The sequence below is a fragment of the Chrysochloris asiatica genome, unplaced genomic scaffold (assembly GCF_000296735.1).
Source record: "Chrysochloris asiatica unplaced genomic scaffold, ChrAsi1.0 scaffold00094, whole genome shotgun sequence".
Taxonomy (NCBI): Eukaryota; Metazoa; Chordata; class Mammalia; order Afrosoricida; family Chrysochloridae; genus Chrysochloris; species Chrysochloris asiatica.
Window position 1 is genome coordinate 2601578 of NW_006408612.1, and position 23000 is coordinate 2624577.

Here is a 23000-nt window from a genome sequence, read left to right on the forward strand (position 1 = left end):
GGCTGTTTGAGCCTCGGGCGAGTGGGTTGAGCCTAGGTCGGGTGGTTTGGGCCTCAGGGGGCCTGGGTATCAGCAGCTGGGCATCGGGTGGCTTGGGCCTCAGCTGGCGGGTTGGGCGGATTGGGCCTTGGGGCCTGTGCCTCGGGGACTGGGATGAGGGCGGGTTGGGCCTCAGGGGCCCTGGGCCTCAGTGACCTGGCTACGCGGTGGGTTGGGCCTTGGTTGGGTCTGGGCCTTTGTGACCAGTCTGTGGGCAGATTGGGCCTCAGGGCATGCCTTGGCCTCAGTGGGAGTGTCTGGACCTTGGCCTCAGTGGGTGGACCTGTGCCTTGGGCGTTCCTGAGCCTAGGCGGTTTGGTAGAGGGCTGGTCTAGGCCGGGGCAGTAGAGGGCTGGGGGTAATGGCTGCGGGGAGGTACTGTCTGTATTTGATGACGTAAAAGATGCCTCTCTCAGTCTCTCTGTACCGTGGGTACCCCGAATTTCCTGATATCCAAGCTGATATCCCTCTCTATTTGTTCAGCTTTGTTAGTTTTTGCTTCCTTTTCTCTGGAAATGCAGCCTTCTAAGTGGGGTTGCTCTAGCCCTGCATTCCAAGGTCTTCAGGGGCCAGAGGCACTCTCTGGCGCGGGCACGGAAGTGGGAGCCACGTGCAGGCAGGCAAAAGCTTAAGATGCCTGTAATTCCTCAGCAATTTGATCTTTTAAAAAACGAGTTCAGAATGTTGAAATACAAGATCTTATGTTAGTTCAAAGGCTGTCTGTCTGCTAGACAGAGGTTTCGTATGTGCGATTCCACCCCTTTTCCCTGAGACTGCCTACCTGAACTGCCTGGTCAGGGAAGTGCCGGAAGTCGAATCCCCTTTGGTTGTTTGAACCACCAGTCTTCTGGTTCCCAGCTGCACACTTAAGCACTTAACTGTTGTGTCACCACTGCTTCTTAACTAATGCTACTCCCTCCCCTGGAATCAGTTTGGACCCATAATGGCCCTATAACAGAATTAAATGTTGCCCAAGCCTGAACCAGTCTCATGTTCCTAATATTACTTCCAACTTATAGCCTTTCATCTGCTGGGGTCCCCCATGAGCTAGAGAGTGGGGAGTTTACAGAGAAGAGGGGTTGCTTCCAGAGCAGAACTTCCTACTACAATGTTGCTCTTGAACCAAAGTCACATTGTATGTATTAAAAATTTCATTTAATCTTTGATTTTTCCAGGTAAGCATTCCTGAGAATGTCCCATCCAGTGGATTCTACAGATTGAATGTTTCCAAGTGCAAAAGTGGGGAAAAGGAACATAATTTTCAATTGATTCTTAATGTAAACAGAATCTGTGAGAAGGAAGTGGGGATGTGTTCATGAGTCATAAGCTCCCAGATTCCTCATAAGACAGAGTAGAACTACCACAATAGATCTGTTGTGGTCTAGAATGAGGCTGATAATCTAAACAGTGCTTGAACATCTGTGGTCCCAGACCAAGGATGGCAAAAATTCGGACCCATAATTCCACCCCGGACAGGCCCATGGCAGGCACCACTAATCCAGTGTATAACTTACGGCCAACTTGGTTGTATGTTCAAAATCCTGCTCAACACAGCCCCATGGAGCCGGCTAACACATGAAATGAACCCCACTTGTAGTTTCTTAGGTGACTTATTGTGGTGTCATTTCATTGACACACATAAAAGTTTGGATGGAGACTTCTTTTCTGAGCTGGCTAGAGGTAAGATCTTTTTAAGTCATCAAGATAACGCCTCCATCTGGGGTCTTGTTACAAATCCAAGGAACCCAGTCAAAGATCTTTCCTCAGAGGAGCATTAAAAAAAGAAAGAGCTACTTTTTGTTTAGTTCCAAGGCAGGTGAGTGATTCTGTTGGGTCATAGTTGGGAAGGTAGGTGAGCCATCACAGGCCTCTGGAGTCAGATACCCTGAGGGGACTCTTCAGTGGGTCCAGAAATCATTTTTTTCCCCCCTGAAAATTAAGACCAGTCAAGGAAAAGCCATCAGAAGAGCCAGCTTCCTTTGTTACAATTTTCTCAGGCCTCGCTCTGCAGCAATACAGTGGTTGACTGACCTGGCAGGCTTCCAGACAAAGACTGCATGGCCATTTATGAAGTCTAAGCGGATCTCTTGATTCATTCCCACCTCTCCCTCCCCATTTCCTGATAGTTAAGTAACTAATCAAATTCAGATTGATTTTGTTTGAATGAAAGCCTCAGAATTAAATGTTTAGTCCCCCTCAGGATTTTTCTGTGGAAAGATGTCTTATTTAGGGACCACCACTTGACTTCATTGATCTTCTCTTATGTCAGGCACCTTCCACCCTTCAGCCTTGAGGAAGCTCAGGAATGGATGGCAGGGGACCTGGAGGACATGCTAAAGTCCTTTTCCTCTCTGGGCCTTACTCATTTCATCTTTAAAATGTGGGCATTGGATTGGTAAGGATCAAAGTTCCTTTTAGCTCAAATACTTGCCATTCTAAGCTCTAACCCTCTCAATTGCTTAATAATAATAATGAACAATTACTGAGACTTACTGTGTGCTTGAAATGGTGTTAAGAGTTTTACATACATTCTCTCATCTAATCTTTGCAAAATTAGTTTGAGGTAGTTGCTAGTGTTTCCCCACGTATTAGTTAGAATTCAGTTCAGCTGCTTATACAGAAATACCCCAAACATAGTAGTTTGTTTTACCCCTTTGTAAAATCAAAACAAAAGAGGGACTTTGAATATCTGGTAAAGGCGATGAAGAAAAATAAAAATTGGGGAACAGATAGCCATGATGGTTGTACAACATGACAAACTTAATTAATGTCACTGAATTGTAAATGTAAAACATGTTGAAATGGAAAATGTTTTGTTCTATATATTCATATTACAATTTTAAAACAATCAATTGACCATTAAAAGAAAGGGGAAAAAAGTCCGAGGTCAGCCAGGCCATTATTGATCTGATGGTTCTAAGGCATTCCCAAGACATTTATCTTTCTGTTCCACCATCTGCCAGGTCACTTCAAGGTGTAAGGTGGCTGCTGGAACTCCAGGCTTCATAGGCAGAGAATAGGAAAAGAAGTTGGAAGGTGTCTCAGGCTGGGTTCTCTAGTGAAGTGAAAGCTGTGTAGCTTGTGCATTTATATATGTAGAGAGAGATCTCTAGCAGGGAAATGGCTCACACAGTTGTAGAGGCAGGCAAGTCCACCATGAGTCAGATGTCAGGCTGAAGGCTTTTGCAGGGACGGCAGGGGCTGCAGAACTCAAGGCTGGCAAGTCAGATGGCAGGCTTCTGGCTGTAGCGCCGAGGAGAATGAATCAAAGGTCAGCAGGTAAGAGGACAGGCTGCTGATAACTCCCAGGGTTGGCAGAAAATATGGCAGGCTGCCCGCTCAAGTCCAAAAAACCAAAGGGCACGTATGAGCCAGATGCAGGATCCAGACCCACAGAAAACAAGCAAACAAGCTTTGTCTGAGTGTTGGAAGCAGGCTGTGTATTGGAAGTAGGCACATCCTCAAGAAAACACCCTTTAAATTGACTGGGTGCTCTTAGCAGATCTCACATGGAGGTGATGACACTATATGAGATTTTATCATAGGGGAGTACTACGTCTTCACGGACAAACCACTGAGAACCCCAGCCCAGACAAATTGACCCCAAAACCAAACTATCACAAAAGGACTACCTTTTTCTTACTCCTAGAAATTCCAACAATACTTTTGCTTACATTTTGTTAGTCAAAACTTGTTTAGACCTAACTGCAAGGGAGGCTGGAAAATATAGTCTTACTGTTTCTCAGAGCGGGCTGTGAGCTGAGGCTGGATTCCCTTTCAGATATCTGAGGCATAGCCTCTTGGTCCTCAGGTTTAGCCTTCATTCCAGACCTCCTTGACCTCTCCCCATTTCTATATCTGTTAGCTCCGTCTATGGTGTTCCTAAACGTACCTGTGTGCCCTCAATCCCTGTTCTTGACAAGTCCTGGGATAAGTTGGTGCCTTTCTTCTTGGGTATTCATATGTAAGAAGTTGAAACAACTTTGTTGCAGAACTTCAAATGACAGGGTTTTACCCCTCTTTTTAAGCTGGAGCTCCTTTCTAGGCAAAGCCCTTAAAACCATAGTAAAGGCATGACATTCCTTGACATGACTCTTAGGTTGATTTTTTTTTTTTTTTAAACCAAAGTCACTACCATTTCTTCTCTCTCCTTGTTCATTTAATGTGGTCAGAAACCTAAGAATTGATGCATTTAAGCTATAGTGTTGGAGAAGAAGGTACCATGGACTACCAGAAGAACAAACAAATCTGTGTTGGAAGAAGTACATCAGAATGCTCCTTATAAGCAAGGATGGCAAGAATTTGTCTCTCGTACTTCAGACATTTTGGACATATTGTCAGGAGGGAACAGTCGCTGGAGAAGGATGTCATGCTGGGTAAGATGGAGGGTCAGAGAAAAAGAGGAAGACCCCCAATGAGATGGATAAGCCAGGTGGCATCATTGATGGCGTCAAGTGTGGCAGCGGTAGTGAGGTTGGCCCAGGATTGGACATTGTTTCGTTCTGCTGTGCACGGGGTCACTATGAGTCCGTTCCGACTTGATGGCACCTGACAAAAACAACAACAACTTCAGACATGCTACCAAGAGGCACCAGTCCCTGGAGAAGGACATCATGGTTGGTACAGGTAACAAAAAAGAGGAAGACCACAATGAGTGAATTGACACAGTGGCAGCAGCAATGAGCTCATATGTAACAACAATTGTAAGGCTGGAGCAGGACCGGGCAGTGTTTTGTTCTGTTTGCATAGGGTCACTGTGAGTCAGACTGATTCCACAGCATCTAACAACAACAACAAAACCGAACAACAGTTATGAGGATGTTGCAGGACTTGGCAGTATTTTGATCTGTTTGCATAGGGTCGCTGTGAGTCAGAATCAACTCCACAGCACCTGATAACAGCACCAGCAAAACCTGGGCACTTGAAGTGTGAGAGGGACCAGCAACTGAGGCATCATCTGGGAGTTTTTAGAAGTGTACAATTTCAGGCCCAGCTCCAGACTTTCTGAATTAGAATTTGCATTTTAACAAGGTCTGCAGGTGATTCCGCACTGTAACCAGGTCACAAACGGTTAAGCACTCAACTACTAGTCAGAAGTTGAAGGTTCAAACCTACCCAGAGGCATCTTGGGAGACAGGCCTGGTGGTCTACTTCTGAAAACCCTACAGCATAGTCACACTGCACACACAGGCTTACTAGTAGGAATGCACTGGATGACAACTAGCTACAAAAATGCAGGTGAGTTTGCATTTGAACAAGGTTCCCAGGTGATGCTTATGCACACGACAGACTTGCCAAGCACTGAAAATATTAAGAGTTTGCTTGTTTTGGAAGAAACTGAACTGAAAAAAAATAGAACAAGGGAAAAAAATCAGGTTCTGAAATAATTAATCTCCAATTGTGGCACGGTCCTGGCCCTCAAATCTATCTAGTGCATCATATGAATGTCAACAGTTCATTTACTGATTGATATATTAGAAGGGAGAACCAGACAGGAGCAGATAAAAGTTCTCATGCCTAGATTGCCTTTTAAGATTCCCCTTGAAAAAAGTACCCAAATCAGTGCACTTAAGTCTCCAAATGGCTTTTACAAACCAGATAAGCTTGGCGTTTTGGGTTCACATAACTGGTTTGTTTTATTTGGAGACTGCCCAAAACACCATTGTCTAAATAACTATTTTAAGGATACACTCTAGGTTTAAAAGCCAACATGGGACACATCTTAAGATTGTTAAAAGCTCAGGGGAGAAAGCTGTTGTACTCGCAGTCTTGTTATTTTTATATCATACAGTAGTAGTTCAGACACCTGCAGGAATCACAGAGCTATTCATTTTTATGAGCACAGATTTAAATGGAGAAGAACCTCAGAATTTTCCACTTGACCTTTAAAAATACTGTTTCTTCTCTCTGGATTCTTCATGAACATAGAGGTTCATCAAAGAATTGTTACTCGAGTAGGCAATATGAGTTAGTAATTTAAATTTGTAGGACTTGACTACCTGGGTTCCAACCCAGCACTTGCCAGCCCTGTAAGGTCGGGATGTCCCTGGGTGATACAGACGATTACATGCTCTACTACTAACCTGAAAGTTGGTGGTTCAAATCTACCTATGGGTGCCTCAGGAGAGAGGCTTGGTGAACTGCTTCTAAAAGATCCTTGAAAGCCCTCCAGAGCAGTTGCATTCTGTAAAACCTGTAGTACCCATGAGTCAAAATCGACTCCATGCAACTGACGACAATAACAAGATGGTGGAGATGATAGTGGTGGTTCCATGGGAGAAGTCTCACCTTCCATGGGGGAAAACTGGGTTTAATTGCCAGCAAATGACAGCTTGAGCTGACTTGATGCTCTTACTGATGAAAATCAGACTCCAGCCTTCTGTAGGGATTATACCCCACAACTGGACCAGTAGACAACATCATGATAAATGGAGATAAATTTGAATTTGTTTAGGATTCCATTTTACTTGGAATCTGAGATCAATGCATACCCACCATCCATTTGTTAGTGTGTCAACGAGGAGGCTGGACAGGTTTTTGTGGAGCTTCTAGACCAACACAAACAAGGATGAAAGATCTGGCGATCTATTTCTGAAAATTAGTCAGTGAAAGGATCAAAACAGCGTGATCTCTATCCCTCATAGTGTAGGCCCAGGCAGCATTTTGTTCCATTGCTGACTTGATGGTGGAAGAAAGAACCTTTGAGATCTATCAGGAAGCTAGGTGAATTAATACAGGGAAAGGCTAGGAATAGTGCATGGCTTGGAGTAAATGCTCTGCACACAGCTGCTAGTTGTCTTCACACAATACCCCATGCTAGCTGCCTGTTTGGAAAGTGAGAATCAAAATGCTCAGAGACTCGGGGCCGCTGCACTGTGGGCGCTGACTCACAATTCTCAGAAGGCAAGAGCAACTCTGAGGAATCTGTCAATAAAGAGACGAGTGGACGAAGCCTATTCCTTAGCAAGGAAAACCTCAGATGCCCAGGAACATTCGCTCAGTGCCTACTACCTGCAGTGTCTGGAGAACCTCGTGCAGCTGCTCACCTCCTCCTGAACCCCGAGAGGGCTGCACCCCAACTGTGGCCACCAGCCTGGAGGGCAGCGCGCTGGGGACGGTTTGTCGGTTCCATCCACACAGCAGCTCATCAGACAGCTGGACACCAAGAAGGCAGAGAGGGAGGCTCGGCACGTTGCCATACATGCTCACTTCCCCCTTTTCCTATGCAATTTGCTTTGTGAAAATCTTATTTAACAATTATTTAATAAATTAAGTATTTTTGGAACAGAAAAAAAAATACACCCTCTGTATTTTAGGGATAAGGAACACTGTCTGCTACCTGACCGACCACCTGGCTGTCCTGCTGTATGCTGGTCAGCACCCACCCGGCAGCTGTGTAGATTGTCTGTTTGTCCCACTTGGGTTCACACTGATGCCCTCAAAAATCCAGGTGAGGGTCAATGTCAAGAACAAAAACTAAGACTGATTTAGGTACTGCGTTTTCTTTATACACTGATATCTTTCCTCACTCCACAAACTTGAATGGTTCACCTTTTCACCTCTGGCCAGGTGTGTATGGTCTGGGATGTTTTCTGGGAACTAAGTCAGTCTGTGACATTTGAGAGACTAGCTGCTGCCTCAGCTGCTCTTAACAGCAGAACAATTTTAAATGACTAAACTCAAAGCTATACCTTCCCCAGGGTTTTGATAATTTCTCTTACCAATTATAGTACTTTACTGAGATTAACTAATTAATCCTCACCGCATACCCAAGAGAGGGAATTAAAGATAATTCTTTCACACATGCAAAGCACCTTTTATCTAAGGATTACTAACACTGATGCATTTGTCTCCCCTGACAACATTGTGAGTTTTAGAGATGACAATGAAAATCTCTATTATCATTTCAAGAACTGGGAACAAAGAAAACGCCTGTCAGGACACAGAGGAGGAGATGGGAGTACCTGAACAGGTACAAGTTGGCTGGATTAGCATGTGGCATTGTAGGTTAATGCATTGGGTGGCAAGGTCAATGGTTCAAGCTCACCAGCCACTCCTCAGCAATCCTATACAAGGTCACTATGAGTCGGAACCAATTTGCTGGCACTTAAAAACAACACACCTGTGTTCTCAGGCTCCAATGGAAACTTCAAGAAGGGGCTAGAACCTCCCTCCTCTTGTCATCTCTCTCCCTGTTGCTCATAGTTCCCAGGGATCATACTCATCATAAAGAACATGAGAGAGTTCCATGGGGATGTTGTTGTTGTTAAGTGCCGTCAACTTGGTCCTGACTAATAGTGACACAGTATAGGATTTCCAAGACCAGATGGTGAGTTCGAACCACCTTGTTTGGGGTTCAAACCAACCTTGCGGTCCTGTGCTTATCCTAAAGCACCATACCAAGACTCCCCCATGGGGATAGTCAATCATATATTTCCCTTCCTAAAAATCTTCCCATTTCTACTCTCCTACCTGCCTCTAACCACCACCCATCTGTCAGTTTGTCTATTGTGGTGGCTTGTGAGTTGCTGTGATTCTGAAAGCTATGCCACCAGTATTTTAAATACTAACAGGGTCACCCATGGTGGACAGGTTTCAAATGCGCTCCCAGATGAAGACAGACTAGGAAGAAGGAGTGGTGAATTACTTACGAATATTTAGTCCCTGAAAACCTTATGAATACCAGAGAAACATTGTCAGATATAGTGCCGGAAAATGAGCCCGTCAGGTGGGAAGGCACTCAAAATGCAAATGGAAGAGAGCTGCATCCTCAAATTAGAGTTGACCATGATGACGTGAATGGAGTAAAGCCCGCGAGACCTTCATTTGCTGATGGGGCACAACTTAAAATGAAGAGAAACAGCTATAAACATCTATTGAAAATTTGAACATGGAATGTACAAAGTATGAATCTGGGAAAACTGGAAGTTGTCAAAAATGAAATGGAATGCATAAACATTGATATCTTAGGCATTAGTGAGCTGAAATGGACTGGTATTGGCCATTTTGAACCTGACAACCACATGGTTTACTATGCCGGGAATGACATATTGAAGAGGAATGGTGTTACATTCATTGTCAAAAAGAACATATCCATATCAGTCATGAGGTACAATGCTGTCTGTGATAGGATAATAACCATGCACCTACAGGGAAGCCCAGTTAATACCACTATTATTCCAATTTATGCACCAACCACTAAAGCCAGTGAGGATGAAATAGAAGAATTCTATCTACTTCTTCAATCTGAAATTGATCAAGCATGTAATCAAGATGTATTGATCATTACTGGTGATTGGAATGCAAGGAGGAAGGATCAGTAGTTGGAAAATATGCCCTTGGTAATAGAAATGATAAAAATTCTGCAAAATCAATGATAAAATTCTGCAAAATCAATGATTTTTCATTTCAAATACTTTCTTTAGAGCACATAAGAGATGACTATACACGTGGACCTCACCAGATGGAATACATAGAAATAAAATTGACTACATCTGCAAAAAGAGACAATGGAAAAACTCCATATCGTCAGTGAAAACAAGGCCAGGGGCAGACTGTGGAACAGACCATCAATTACTCATATGCAAATTCAAACTAAAGCTGAGGAAAATGAAAATAGGTCCACGAAAGCCAAAATATGACTTTAAATATATCCCACCTGAATTTAGAGATCATTTGAAGAATAGATTTGATACATTAAACACTAAAGACAGAAGACCAGAAGAGTTGTGGGATGACATCAAGAACATCATACATGAAGAAAGCAAAAAGTCATTAAGAAGACAAAAAAGAAGGAAAAGGTCAAAATGGATGTCAGAAGAGACACTGAAACTTGCTTTCCAGTGTAGAAATGCTAAAGCAAATGGAAGAAATGAGGAGGTCCAAGAGATGAACAGAAAACTTCAAAGATCAGCTCAAGAAGATAAAGCCAAATATTACAACAAAAAGTGCAAAGATCTGGAATCAGAAAATCAAAAAGGAAGAACATGCTCAGCATTTCTCAAGCTGGGGGAACTGAAGAAAAAATTCAAGCCTTGACTTTCGTTATTGAAGGATTCTCTGGAAAATGATTGAATGATGCAGAAAGCATCAGGAGAAGATGGAAAGAATACACAGAGTCATTGTACCAAAAGGAAATGATTAATTTTCAACAGTTTCAAGAGGTAGTATATGATCCAGAGCCAATGATACTGAAGGAAGAAGTACAAGGTGCATTGAAGGAATTGGCAAAGAACAAGGCACCAGGAATTGATGGAACACAAAATTGAAATCTTTCAAGAAAGTGAGGTGGCACACGAGGCACTCACTCATCTCTGCCAAGAAATTTGGAAGACGACTATCTGGCCGATTGATTGGAAGAGATCCATATTTGTGCCCATTCCAAAGAGAGGTGATTCAAAGGAATGCAGAAATCATTGGACAATATCTTTGCTATCCCATGTGAATTAAGTTTTACTAAAGGTAATACAGAAACGGCTGCAAGCATACATTGACAGAGAACTTCCATAGGTTCAAGCTGGATTCAGAAGAGGCTGTGGGATGAGGGATATTATCATTGCTGATGTCTGATGGATCTTGACTGGAAGCAGAGAATATCAGAAAGATATTTACTTGTGCTTTATTGACTATGCAAAGGCTTTCGATTGTGTGGATCATGACAAGCTATGGGCAGCATTGCTAAGTATGAGTATTCCTGAACACTTTATTGTGCTCATGAGGAATCTGTACACTGAATGGTTTAAAATTAAGAAAGGTGTGTGACAGGGTTGTATTCTTTTTCAAGAATATCATACTTATTCAACCTGTTTGCTGAGCAAATAATCTGAAAAGCTGGATTATATGAAGAAAAATGTGGCATCAGGTTTGGAGGAAGACTCATTAACAACCTGCGATATGCAGATAATACAATCTTGCTTGCTGAAACTGAAGAGGATTTAAAACATTTACTGATGAAGATCAAAGAGCACAGCCTTAGGTATGGATTACATCTCAATGTCAAGAAAACAAAAATCCTCACCATTGGACCAATAAACAACATTCTTATCAATGGAGAAAAGATTGAAGTTGTCAAGGACTTCATTCTTCTTGGATCAGCTCTCAACACTCATAGAAGTAGCAGTCAAGAAATTAAACGATGTATTGCATTCGGCAAATCTGTTGCACAAGACCTTTTTAAAGTGTTGACGAGCAAACATGTCAGCTTGAGAAGTAAGGTGCGCCTGATCCAAACCATGGTATTTTCAATAACCTCATATGCATGCAAAAGCTGGACAGTGAATAAGGAAGATTGTAGAACAATTGATGCTTTTGAATTATGGTGTTGGAGGAGAATATTAAAAGTGCCATGGGCTGCCAAAGGAACCAACAGATCCATGTTGGAAGAAGTGCAGCCAGAGTGCTCCTTGGAGGCCAGGATGGCCAAACTTCATCTCTCATACTTCGGACATATTGTCAGGAGGGACCAGTCATTGGAGAAGGATATCATATTTGGTAAGGTGGAGGGTCAGAGAAAAAGAGGAAGACTCCCCCAACGTGATGGATTGGCCAAGTAGAAGCATCGATGGACTCAAGCGTGGCAACAATAGTGAGGTTGTCCCAGGATATGGCAGTGTTTTGTTCTGTTGTGCATAAGGTAGCAATGAGCCCATACTGACTTGATGGCACCTAACAACAACAACGACCTGCCTTTAAAATTCAAAAATTTTGCAGCATTCATTAACCAGGGACTGCTAGAAATTCAAGCTGGAATCAGAAGAAGATGTGAAATGAGCCATATCCCTGCTGATGCCAGATGGATCTTGGCTGAAAGCAGAGAATACCAGAAAGAGGTTTACTTGTGTTTTATTAACTGTGAATATGCACAGGAATTTGACTGTGTGGCAAATAACAAATTATGATTAACATTGTGAAGAATATTTCATTGTCCTCATGCTGAACCTATGCTTACCAAGAAGCAGTCGTTCAAACAGAACAAAAGAACAGTGCCTGGTTTAAAACCAGGAAAGTGTGTGTCGAGGTTGTATTCTTTCACTCTACTTATTTAATCTGTATGCTGAGCAAATAATCGGAGGAGTATGACCATGTGGTATCAGAATTAACAACCTGAGATATGCAAATAACATAAATTGCTTATTGACAACTGGAGCAGACTTGACGGACTTACTGATGAAGATCAAAGACTCTAGCCATTTGTATGGGTTATACCTCAACATAAAGAACATAAAATCCTCACAATTGGACCAACAGACAACATTTTGATCAATGGAGAAAAATTTGTTGTCTAGGATTTTATTTTACTTGGATCTGAGATCAATGCCCACGGAAGCAGTAGTCAAAAAAATCAAATGATGTATTGAGTTGGGCAAATCTGCCGCAAAAGACCTCTTTAAAGTATTCATAAGGAAAAATATCACTTAGAGGACTATGGTGTGCCTGATCCAAGTCATGGTATTTTCAATTGCCTGTATACATGTGACAGGTGGACAGTAAAGGAAGACCAAAGAAGAATCAATGCTTATAAATTACAGTGTTGGCAAGGAATATTAAATAAATCACTGGCTTCCAGAAGAACAAAAAAATCTGGCTTGGAAGAAGTACAGCTAGAATTCTCCTCCGAAATGATGATGGCAAGATTTCATCTCACATGGGTGTGTTATCAGGAGGGACCAATCCCTAGAGAAGGACATCATGCTTGGTAGAATAGAGAGTCAGTGAAAAAAAGGAAGACCCTCAACAAGATGGATGGACACAGTTGGCTACAATGGGCACTAGATCAGGTAGTGTTTCCTTCTGTTGTACACTGGGTTGATATGAGTTGGCATCAACTCAATGACATATAGCAATAACAACTGTATCCATAGGGGACATTGGTAATTCAGAAGTAGAGTTCTTGCCTTTATGCAGGAGATCTGGGATCAATTCCCAGCCAATGTACATCATGTGCAGCCACCATGTGTTTGTCAGAGGAGACGTCTGCGTTGCTATGATGCTAAACAGGCTTCAGAGGACTAGGAAAATGCTTCACAGCTGAGAGAATTCTTTTTCACTCCTTCTGGACATGTGGGCATTTGGAGTACCTGAGTGGTGTGAATGGTTAAAAGTCTCAGTTACAAATCAGAGGCACCAAGGAAGGAAGATCTATCTGGTAATCTTCTGAAAAAACCAGTGATTGAAAACTCTATGGAGCATGGTTGTACGTTGACACATTTTGCTAGGAGTAAGATGGAGTCAACAGCAACTAATTCAGCAGGTTGCTTATAAATTTTCACGACGACATACAATGTTACTATGAGCATTCTTGCATATTTTCTTTGTGTTAAGGTGCAAGAGTGTATATCTGGAGTGAAATGATAGGAGCACCTTGAACTTTACTCAGTGTTGTTAAATTGCTCTCCAAATGATTGGGCTGATTTATACCACTGAGTTCTCATTGCTCTATATTCTTATACTCGATACTGTCAAATTAAACATTTCTTGCCAATCTGATGGGCATGAAATGTATCTACTTATGGACTTAATTTGCCCTCCCTGACTAGTAATGAAGCTGAGCATTTTTTTTTCCTTCTGAGCATTGCTTTTGCCAATTTGTCTGACTGACTTGAAAGAGTTCATATATTCCGGATACTAATTTTTATCAGTTTTATGTGCTGCCAACATTTCCTTCTTTCCAGATGTTTGTCTTCTTAATCTTTTTCTGTTGCCTTTGTTACACAGACTTTTTAACGTTAATGAAATGAATCCATTTTTTGTTTTTCCTTTATGGTTTGTTTAATATGGTGGACCCTGCTAGCTATCTACTAAAATTTGCTCTTTTGTTGTTTTTTCATAGTAATGGTGTTGTAGGTCGTTGTGGCCATGCAGTGAGTGAATCTAGAGATAGGGAGTCTGCTTTCTTGTTGCAGAGGAAATCTGTTTCTAGGAATCCACTACTTCTCCCTGCAGTGAGCTGCAATGGCAGCAATTGGTAAACCTCACATTGGACTGGGCAGAGCCACCATTAGGCTGAGTCTACTCCTACATGGGCTCTGGTAGCATAGTGGTTATGAATCGGGCTGCTAACCTCAGGGTAAGCAGTTGGAAACTACCAGCTGTTCCACGGGAGAAAGAGGAGGCTTTCTGCTTCCATAAAGATTTATAGCCTCAGAAACCCTGTACAGGGTTGCTATGAGTCGGAACCGACTCCACAGCACGTAACAACAACAACAACAACTCCTACATGCAAGTGCTAGCTGGGAGCCCGGCCTGGGACTGTTACATGGGACAGACATAGACTTCTTTGCTTTAGCCAGTGAATTTTTGGGGTCTCTTAGTTTATAGCAGCGTAGCGTACTGAGGTCATTTTCTTCCAGGAGTTTTAAAGTGTTCTTTTATTACAGTTAGCTCTTTAATCTCCCTGGAGTTGACTCTTAGGTAAAATTTTTTCTTTTTTATATGAGTTCTAACTATTTCAATACTGAATATTTTTCTCTTTTCCAGGTAAATGATGACTAGAAAGGTTACAAGGCTTCATCAAGGTCACACAACTAGGTTGGTTTGAACTGTAAGGTCGGCAGTTCAAACTCACCAGCTGCTCCTCGAGAACCCTATACAGGGTCACTATGAGTCAGAACTGACTCGATGGCACTAATAACAAGACGTATAACAAACTAACATTTGTAATATACTCCCCCAAAGCCCTATGAAGTAGTGTAAGAATGGCATGAGTGGAAAGGAGAATCAAGACCAATAGCCCAGGGCTGATTCCTATGAGGTGAAGGTCAGACATGCTGACGCCAACCTTCCCTGTCATGCCACTCTCTGGTCTCTGCTGGTCACATAGAACTCATAGACAGTACTCACAATTATGAGGCTTATTAGGGAAGTAACAGGTTATAATTCAGGACCAGAATTGGGTTACACTTCTTCAGCCAGACAGCTTCTTCTCAGCTGACCCCACAGGGAGGCCTCTCTCTGGTCCTCGGTCTCTTGGATCCATTGACTCTAGGCTTCTGCCATACTTGGGCAAAGGTTACAAAACTCTTTATCTCTGTCAATGAGCATTCAAAGACACTCCACTTTGCCAACAAGCCTCTGCTTTCTTGCTCCATGGGCCGGGAAGCCATTGTGCTACTTCCGCTGCCTCTGTTACTGCCATTTTTTAACATCCCTAGTGTTACAGTGGTCTCTCTCTGACGCCTGCATCTAGAAAGTTCTCAGCACAGGGATCTGGGGTCCAACAGACATGTTCATTCTGGGTCTTCTTTCTTGGTGGCCTTGAGGTCCCCCTTTCCACATCTGTTTTTGTGTTGTTAAGGGCACTCGAGTTGGTTCTGACACGTAGTGACCCTGGATAAGGTTTCTGAGGAATGGCTAGTGGGTTTGAATCACCACCTTGTGGTTAAATGGGCCTTCTAATCCAGAGCTTATCCTATCATGCCACACCAGGATGCCTTTCACCTCTAGTGGGATGACAAAGCTGTCTAATCATCTTATTTGGGTTCCATACACTTTATTTGCATGGTCTCACCTTCACAAGGGTGCCATCCACCTTATTTACATTATTAGCAAGCTATTCAATCCCTTTGGTGGGCCACAAGCACCTAATTTGCATAGTCCTACTCAGTCCTGGTGTGGTGCTGTGGGTTAATGCGCCAGACTGGAAAGTCGTTTGAACTGTAGGGTCGGTGGTTCAAGCTCCCCAGCTGCTTCTTGGGAACCCTATACAGGGTCACTATGGGTCAGAATTGACTCAATGGCACTAAACAACAGCAACAACAACTCAGTCATTTGGTGGGAAGTACAATGACCATTTCTGTTGTTGTTGTTGTTAATTGACATCAAGTTGATTGATTCCAACTCATAGCAACTGCGTATAGGATTTCTGAAGAGCACCTGGTGGGTTTGAACCACTGATCTTGTGCTTAGCAGTCCAGTGCCTATCCTACAGCACCACTCCAGGACCCTAAGATTGTGGCTAAGAAGGAGTATATTAAGTAATTTACTGCATTGCAAGTTGTTGTTGTTAAGTGCCATTGAGTCAGTTTCAACTCATAGAAACTCTATATAAGGTTTCCAAAGATGAGTTTGAACTGCGGATATTGCAGTTAGCAGTCCAGTGCTTATCCTACAGCACCACACCAGTGTGACATTATATTAAATGATTCACTGTCCTGCAAGTAGCAACTGTCATGACACCAATTGTTGTTATGAGAAACCCAATGCACACAGCCAGCAATACCACCAACAGAGTGAGATAGTCATCCACGCCCCGGCTCCTCCTGGGCTGCCCTTTTACTCTGTTACCATCCAGGAGAGAGATAATGCAGCTTAATCAAATCCAACAAATATTTGTTAAGCACCTCCCACCTGTAAAACTCTGTGATAAGGACCACAGGGCAGGTCAAGGTAAGACACAGTGACGTAGGCTCTGACCCAGGGACTGATGATCTGTCAGGGGGTAAGGCAGAGTCTCACAAGAGTCCTGAGAGAGGAAAAGAGCTCTGGGGGTTGGGTATGGTGGGGTGGGATGAACACATTCTGCTCAGGGGATCCTTCTGATCTTTGAGATTCTGGTAGGTAACCTGGAGAGAAGGTTTTCTAGGGGCGAGAAGCAGTTTGAACAAACTCATACACATTGGAAAGCACAAGGCATGTATAGAACACACCCAGAGGGCGAATGTGATCAAAGCAAGATTATGGGAGATGAAAGCTGGACAGACCCAGGCTGTCCTCTGAAACAAAAGAGGAAGATGTGACATGTGTTACCTTTAGATTCACTCCAGGACCACAACCATCAAGAGTAGCAGTGGTGACTAGCCTACGGGAGCTATAGGTTACAAGGACTTTAGGTAGAAATTACCTTGGGGCCAGTTGTTAAAATCATTCTTGCTTACATTATTCAGTCATAAAGAGAAATGAAGTTCTGATACATCCTATGACATAGATGAACCTTGAAAACATTAAGTTGTGTGAAATAAGTCAGACACAAAAGGACAAATATGATATGATCTCACTTAAATGAAATATTTGCAGCAGGCAAATACATAGAGATCAAAATTTATTGGTGGTTATCAGGGGTTGTGGGAGAGAGAAATGGGAATTATTGCTTAAAAGGTACTAAGTTTCTGTCAAGAGTGATGAAAACAGTGGTGAAAATGGATAGTGGTGATCGTTGCCAAATATGGTGAATATAATTAATGTCATTGAATTGTATATTTAAAAATGGGTTGAAATGGCAAATTTTGTCATATATATTTAATTGCAATAAACATTAAAAAAAAAAAAAATCCTTGCTTTAACTGCCTTTTAAAATGTTGATGCAAAGTCTATATTATTGTAAGCAGACAGGATTTCTGAACTTTACGTAACTTCATCCAGAAGTTAATTGAAAAGTTGCAAACATGTCAGGATTTCCTTTCCAGAGCCACTTCTGCCCTTTGTGAAGCTGGGGTGGTATGTATTGAATTTATAGGCCTTAAGAGACAGCTACTTTCAGAATTTCTCAACTGTTTATTAATTTCTCCAGCAACTTGTGCATATTAACTTCTCAACTTGACCAGTCTTCTCCAAAAGCACTTCCAGTGGAGGAGACCCTGCTGTAGTTATTGTCATGTTTCCCAAGTTTGGCTTTGTGCCTGGCACAGGACTGGTGCTCACACATTTGGGGAATAAGTAAGCAGATGACAGGAGGCAATGAAAGAATGAATTCACCAATACTGCACACAGCAGCTGCTGCATCACAACCATGTGCAGGATGGCCAAGACACCAGGCACAAACAGCTGCCATATGCTGACTTGAAGGGTGGTCAGCAAGAGTCCCTGAAACTCTATACTAATTAAGATACAGGGGCAGCTACCCTAACCAAGACCCAGCTAATCCAAAGCAGAGGTGTATTTCTTTTGCACATGGAAGTTCAAACCAGTTTGTGATTCAGCTCTATAATTGTTAGAGACCAATACAGCCTTCTTCTATTCTGTTGCTCCACCATCCCTAGACTATTGCCTTATCCCCAATCCTCCTTTACAGCCAGATACAGTCATACAGACAGACAGAAGGATAGAGGAGAGAAGGAAGGACAGGAGAAGCTCCTTCTAGTTAAGTGCACAATTGCCAGAATGTAGCCTTAAGACCACACCTACCTGCAAAGGAAGTTGAGAAATGAACAGTCTTTATTCTGAGTGACCAAGCTCATGATCCCCACATATCTGTCCATTGGTCACAGTAGGGTTGCTGTGATACTGGAAGCTATACCACCCATATCTGAAATACCAGCAGGTTCACCCATGATGGACAGGTTTCATCAGAACCTCCAGAGTAAGAACAGACTAGAAAGAAGGACTGGTGTTTCCCTTTGAGATATTAGTCACTGAAAAACTTATGAACAAAGTTGGTGGTTCAAACCTGCCAGCTGCTCCTTGGAAACCGTATATTCAGGGTTACTATGAGTTAGAACTAACTCATGGCACTTAACAACATCAACCAACTTCTTTAGTCTGACTGAAATTGATCAAGCATGCAATCAAGACACATTGGAATGGAAATGCATTGGTGATTAGAATGTGAAGGTTGGAAACAAAGAAAGATTGGTAGTTGGAAAATATGGTATAGGTGATAGAAATGACACTGGAGATCACATGATAGAATTTTGCTAGACCAACAAATTATTCATTGCAAATACCTCAACAACATAAACAGTGACTATGAACAGGGATCTCTCCAGATGCAATACACAGGAGTCAAATTGAGTACATCTGTGGGAAGAAACCATTGAAAAGCTCAATATCATCAGCCAAAACAAGGCTGGGGCCAATTGTGGAACACACCATCAATTACTCATATGCAAGTTCAGGTTGAACAGAAGAAAATTTAAACGAGTTCACCAGAGCCAAAATCTGACCCTGAGTATTGGTGTTGTTGTTAGGTGCTATCGAGTTGGTACCAACTCATAACAGCCTTCTGCACAACAGAACAAAACACTGCCCAGCCCTGTGCCAACCTCACAATCTTTGCTATGCTTGAGCCCACTGATGCTGACATCATGCCAATCCATTTTGTTGGGCGTCTTCCTATTTGTTTGTGACCCTCCACTTTGCCATGTTTGATGTCCCTCTCCAGGTACAGGTCCCTCCAGATAACATGTCCGTAGAATGAGAGGCAACGTTTGGTCATCTTGGCCTCTAAGGTACATTCTGGCTCTATTTCTTCCATCACAGATATATTTGTTCTTTTGGAAGTTCATGGTACCTTTAGTATTCTCCCCCAACACGAAAAATCACATGCATCAATTCTTCTATGGTCTCCTTTATTCACTGTCCAACTTTCACATGGGTGTGAGCTTATTGAAATTACCATGGCTCAGGTCAGGCAAATCTTAGTCCTCAAACTGATATCTTTCCTTTTGAACAGTATAAAGAGGTCTTGAGTATATGCCTTGAATATATCCTATCTAAATTTAGAGATCACCTGAAAAACAGATTTGACACATTGAACATTAATGACCAACAAAGACCAGAGGAGTTGTGGGATAACATCAAGAACATCAAACATGAAGAAAACAAAAAGTCATTTAAAAGAAAGAAACAAAAAAAGGATGTCAGAAGAGACTTTGAAACTTGACCTTGAAAACAGAGTAGCTAAAGTGAATGGAAAAACTGATGAAATAAAAGAGCTGAAGAGATAATTTCAAAGGATAGAGAAAACAAAGTAAAATATTATAAAGAACTATACGAGGACCTGGAGTTAGAAAACCAAGTTGAAAGACCTGAAGAAAATAAATCAAGCGTCAACTTACAATACTGAAGGAATTTATGGACAAAATATTGCATGATTCAGGAAATATCAAAAGAAGATGGAAGGCATACACAGAGTCACTGTACCAAACCATTTCAGGTGGTAGCATATGATTAAGAACTGATGGTACTGAAGAAAAAGTCTAATCTGCATAAAAGTAAGACTCCAGGATTTATGAAATACTAATTGAAATGTTTCAGCAAACTGATGCAGCACTGGAGGTGCTCACAGGTCTATACCAAAACATTTGTATACAAAACGTACCTAGCCAACTAACTGGAAGAGATCCATATTTGTGCCCATTCCAAAGAACAGTGATCAAACGGAATGCAGAAATCATCAAATATCATCAAATACCACACACAAGTAAAATTTTGCTGAAGATAATTTGAAAATGTTTGCAGCAGGACATCAACAGGAAGCTTCCAGAATTTCAAGTTAGAATCAGAAGAGGGTATGAGACAAGGGATGTCATTAGTGATGTCAGATGGATCTTGACCGAAAGAAGAGAATACAAGAAAGAGGTTTCTTGTATTTTATTGACTATGCAAAGGCATTCTACTGTGTAGGTCATAACAAACTATGGATAACATTGTGAAGAATGGAAATTCCAGAACACTCATTGTGCTTGTGTGGAACCTGATCAAGAAGAGGCAGTTGTTCAAACAGAACAAGGGATACTGCCTCATTTAAAATCAGAAAAGGTGTGTGTCAAGGTTGTATCAATCTGTAGGTTGACAAATAATTTGATAAGCTAAATTATACAAAGAAGACTGAAGCATCAAGATTGGAGAAAGGCTTATTAACATTTGCAGATGACACAATGCTCCTTGCTGAGAGTGAAGACAACTTGCTGATGAATGTCAAAGAATATGGCCTTCCTTTGGAAGAGATCCGTATTTGTGTCCATTCCAAAGAGAGGTAACCCAATGGAATGAAGAAATCATCGTACAATATTATTGATATCCCATGCGAGTAAAGTTTTACTAAAGGTAATACAGAAATGGCTACAAGCATACATTGACAGAGAACTTCCAGAGGTTCAAGCTGGAATCAGAAGAGGCCGTGGAATGAGGGATATCATTGTGATGTCTAATGGATCTTGGCTGAAAGCAGAGACTATCAGAAGGATGTTTATCTGTGCTTTATTAACTATGCAAAGACTTTTGGTTGTGTGTATCATGACAAGCTATGGACAACACTGCGATGTATGAGTATTCCAGAACACTTAATTGTGCTCATAAGGAATCTGTACCTGGATAAAGAGTCAGTTGTTCGAACAGAACATGGGAAAACTGAATGATTTAAAATTGGGACAGGTGTATGACAAAGTTGTATTCTTTCACCATACTTATTCAACCAGTATACCAAGCAAATAATCCAAGAAGCTGGGTCCTATGAAGAAAAATGTGGCATCAGGATTGGAGGAAGATTCATTAACAACATGCCATATGCAGATGATACAACTTTGCTTGCTGAAAGTGAAGAAGACTTAAAATGCTTACTGATGAAGATCAAAGAGCATAGCCTTCAGTATGGATTACATCTCAATGTAAAGAAAACAAAAATCCTCACCACTGGACCAATAAACAACATTCTTATCAATGGAGAAAAGATTGAAGTTGTCAAGGACTTCATTCTTCTTGAATCAATTATCAACACTCACAAAAGCAGCAGTCAAGAAATCAAATGACATATTGCATTAGGCAAATCTGCTGCACAAGACCTTTTTAAAGTGTTGAAGAACAAAGATGTCAACTTGAGAACTAAGGTGCGCCTGACCCAAACCATGGTATTTTCAATAACCTCATATGCATGCAAAATCTGGACAGTTAATAAGGAAGACTGTAGAAGAATTGATGCTTTTGAGTTATGGTGTTGGAGGAGAATATTGAAAGTGCCATGGGCTGCCAAAAGAACCAATAGATATGTTTTAGAAGAAGTGCAGGCAGAGTGCTCCTTGGAGGTCAAGATGGCCAAACTTCATCTCTCATACTTCAGACATGTTGTCAGGAGGGACCAGTCACTGGAGAAGGATGTCATGTTTGGTAAGGTGGAGGGTCAGAGAAAATGAGGATGACCCCCAAGGAGATGGATTGGCCAAGTGACAGCATTGATGGACTCAAGCGTGGCAATGGTAGTGATATTAGCCCAGGGTCGGGCAGTGTTTCGTTCTGCTGTGCATAATGTCACTATTAGTTGGTGCTGACTCAATGACACCTAACAACAACAACAACATGGATTACAACTCAATATAAAGAAAACAAAAATTCTCACAACTGGACCAATTAACAACACCATGATAAACAGAAAAGACTGAAGTTGTCAAGGATTTCATTTTAGTTGGATCCACAATCAACACTCATGGAAGCAGCAGTTAAAGAATCAAAGGACATATTGCATTGGGCAAATCTGCTGCAAAAGATCTCTTGAAAGTGTTAGAGAACAAAGATGTCACTTTGAGGACTATGATGCGCCTGGCTCACACCATCATATTTTCAACTGCTTCATGTGCATGGAAAAACTGGACAATGAATAAGGAAGACTTGAGAAGACTTGATGCATTTCAATTATTGTACTGGTGAAAAATATCAAATCACCATGGACTGCCAAATAAATTTGTTTTGGAACTACAGCTAGAATGCTCCTTGGAAGTGAGGATGAGAAGACTTCCTCTCACACACTTTGGGCGTGTTATCAAGAGGGAATAATCCCTGGAAAAAGACCTCATGGTTGGTAAAGGAGACCCCCAACAAGGTGGAATGACACAGCAGCTACAACAATGGGCTCAAACATAACAACTATGAGGATGGAGTAGGACTGGCCATCATTTCCTTGTGTGGTACATAGTGCGTTATGAGTTAGAGCCAACTCTACAGCATCTAACAACAACAAGTAAAGAAACATCTTACTCTATTGAAAGGGAGACTAGATAGATATTGGTGAAAAACTAGCCACTTCTGCTGCTAGCTGATTCAACCTGTATGCTGAGCAAATAATCTGAGAAACTGGGTTCTATGAAGAAAAACGTGGCATCAGAATTGGAGGAAGACTCATTAATGACCTGCCATATGCAGATGATACAACCTTGCTTGCTGAAAGTGAAGAGGACTTAAAATACTTACTGATGAAGATCAAAGAACACAGCCTTTGGGATGGATTACATCTCAATGTAAAGAAAACAAAAATCCTC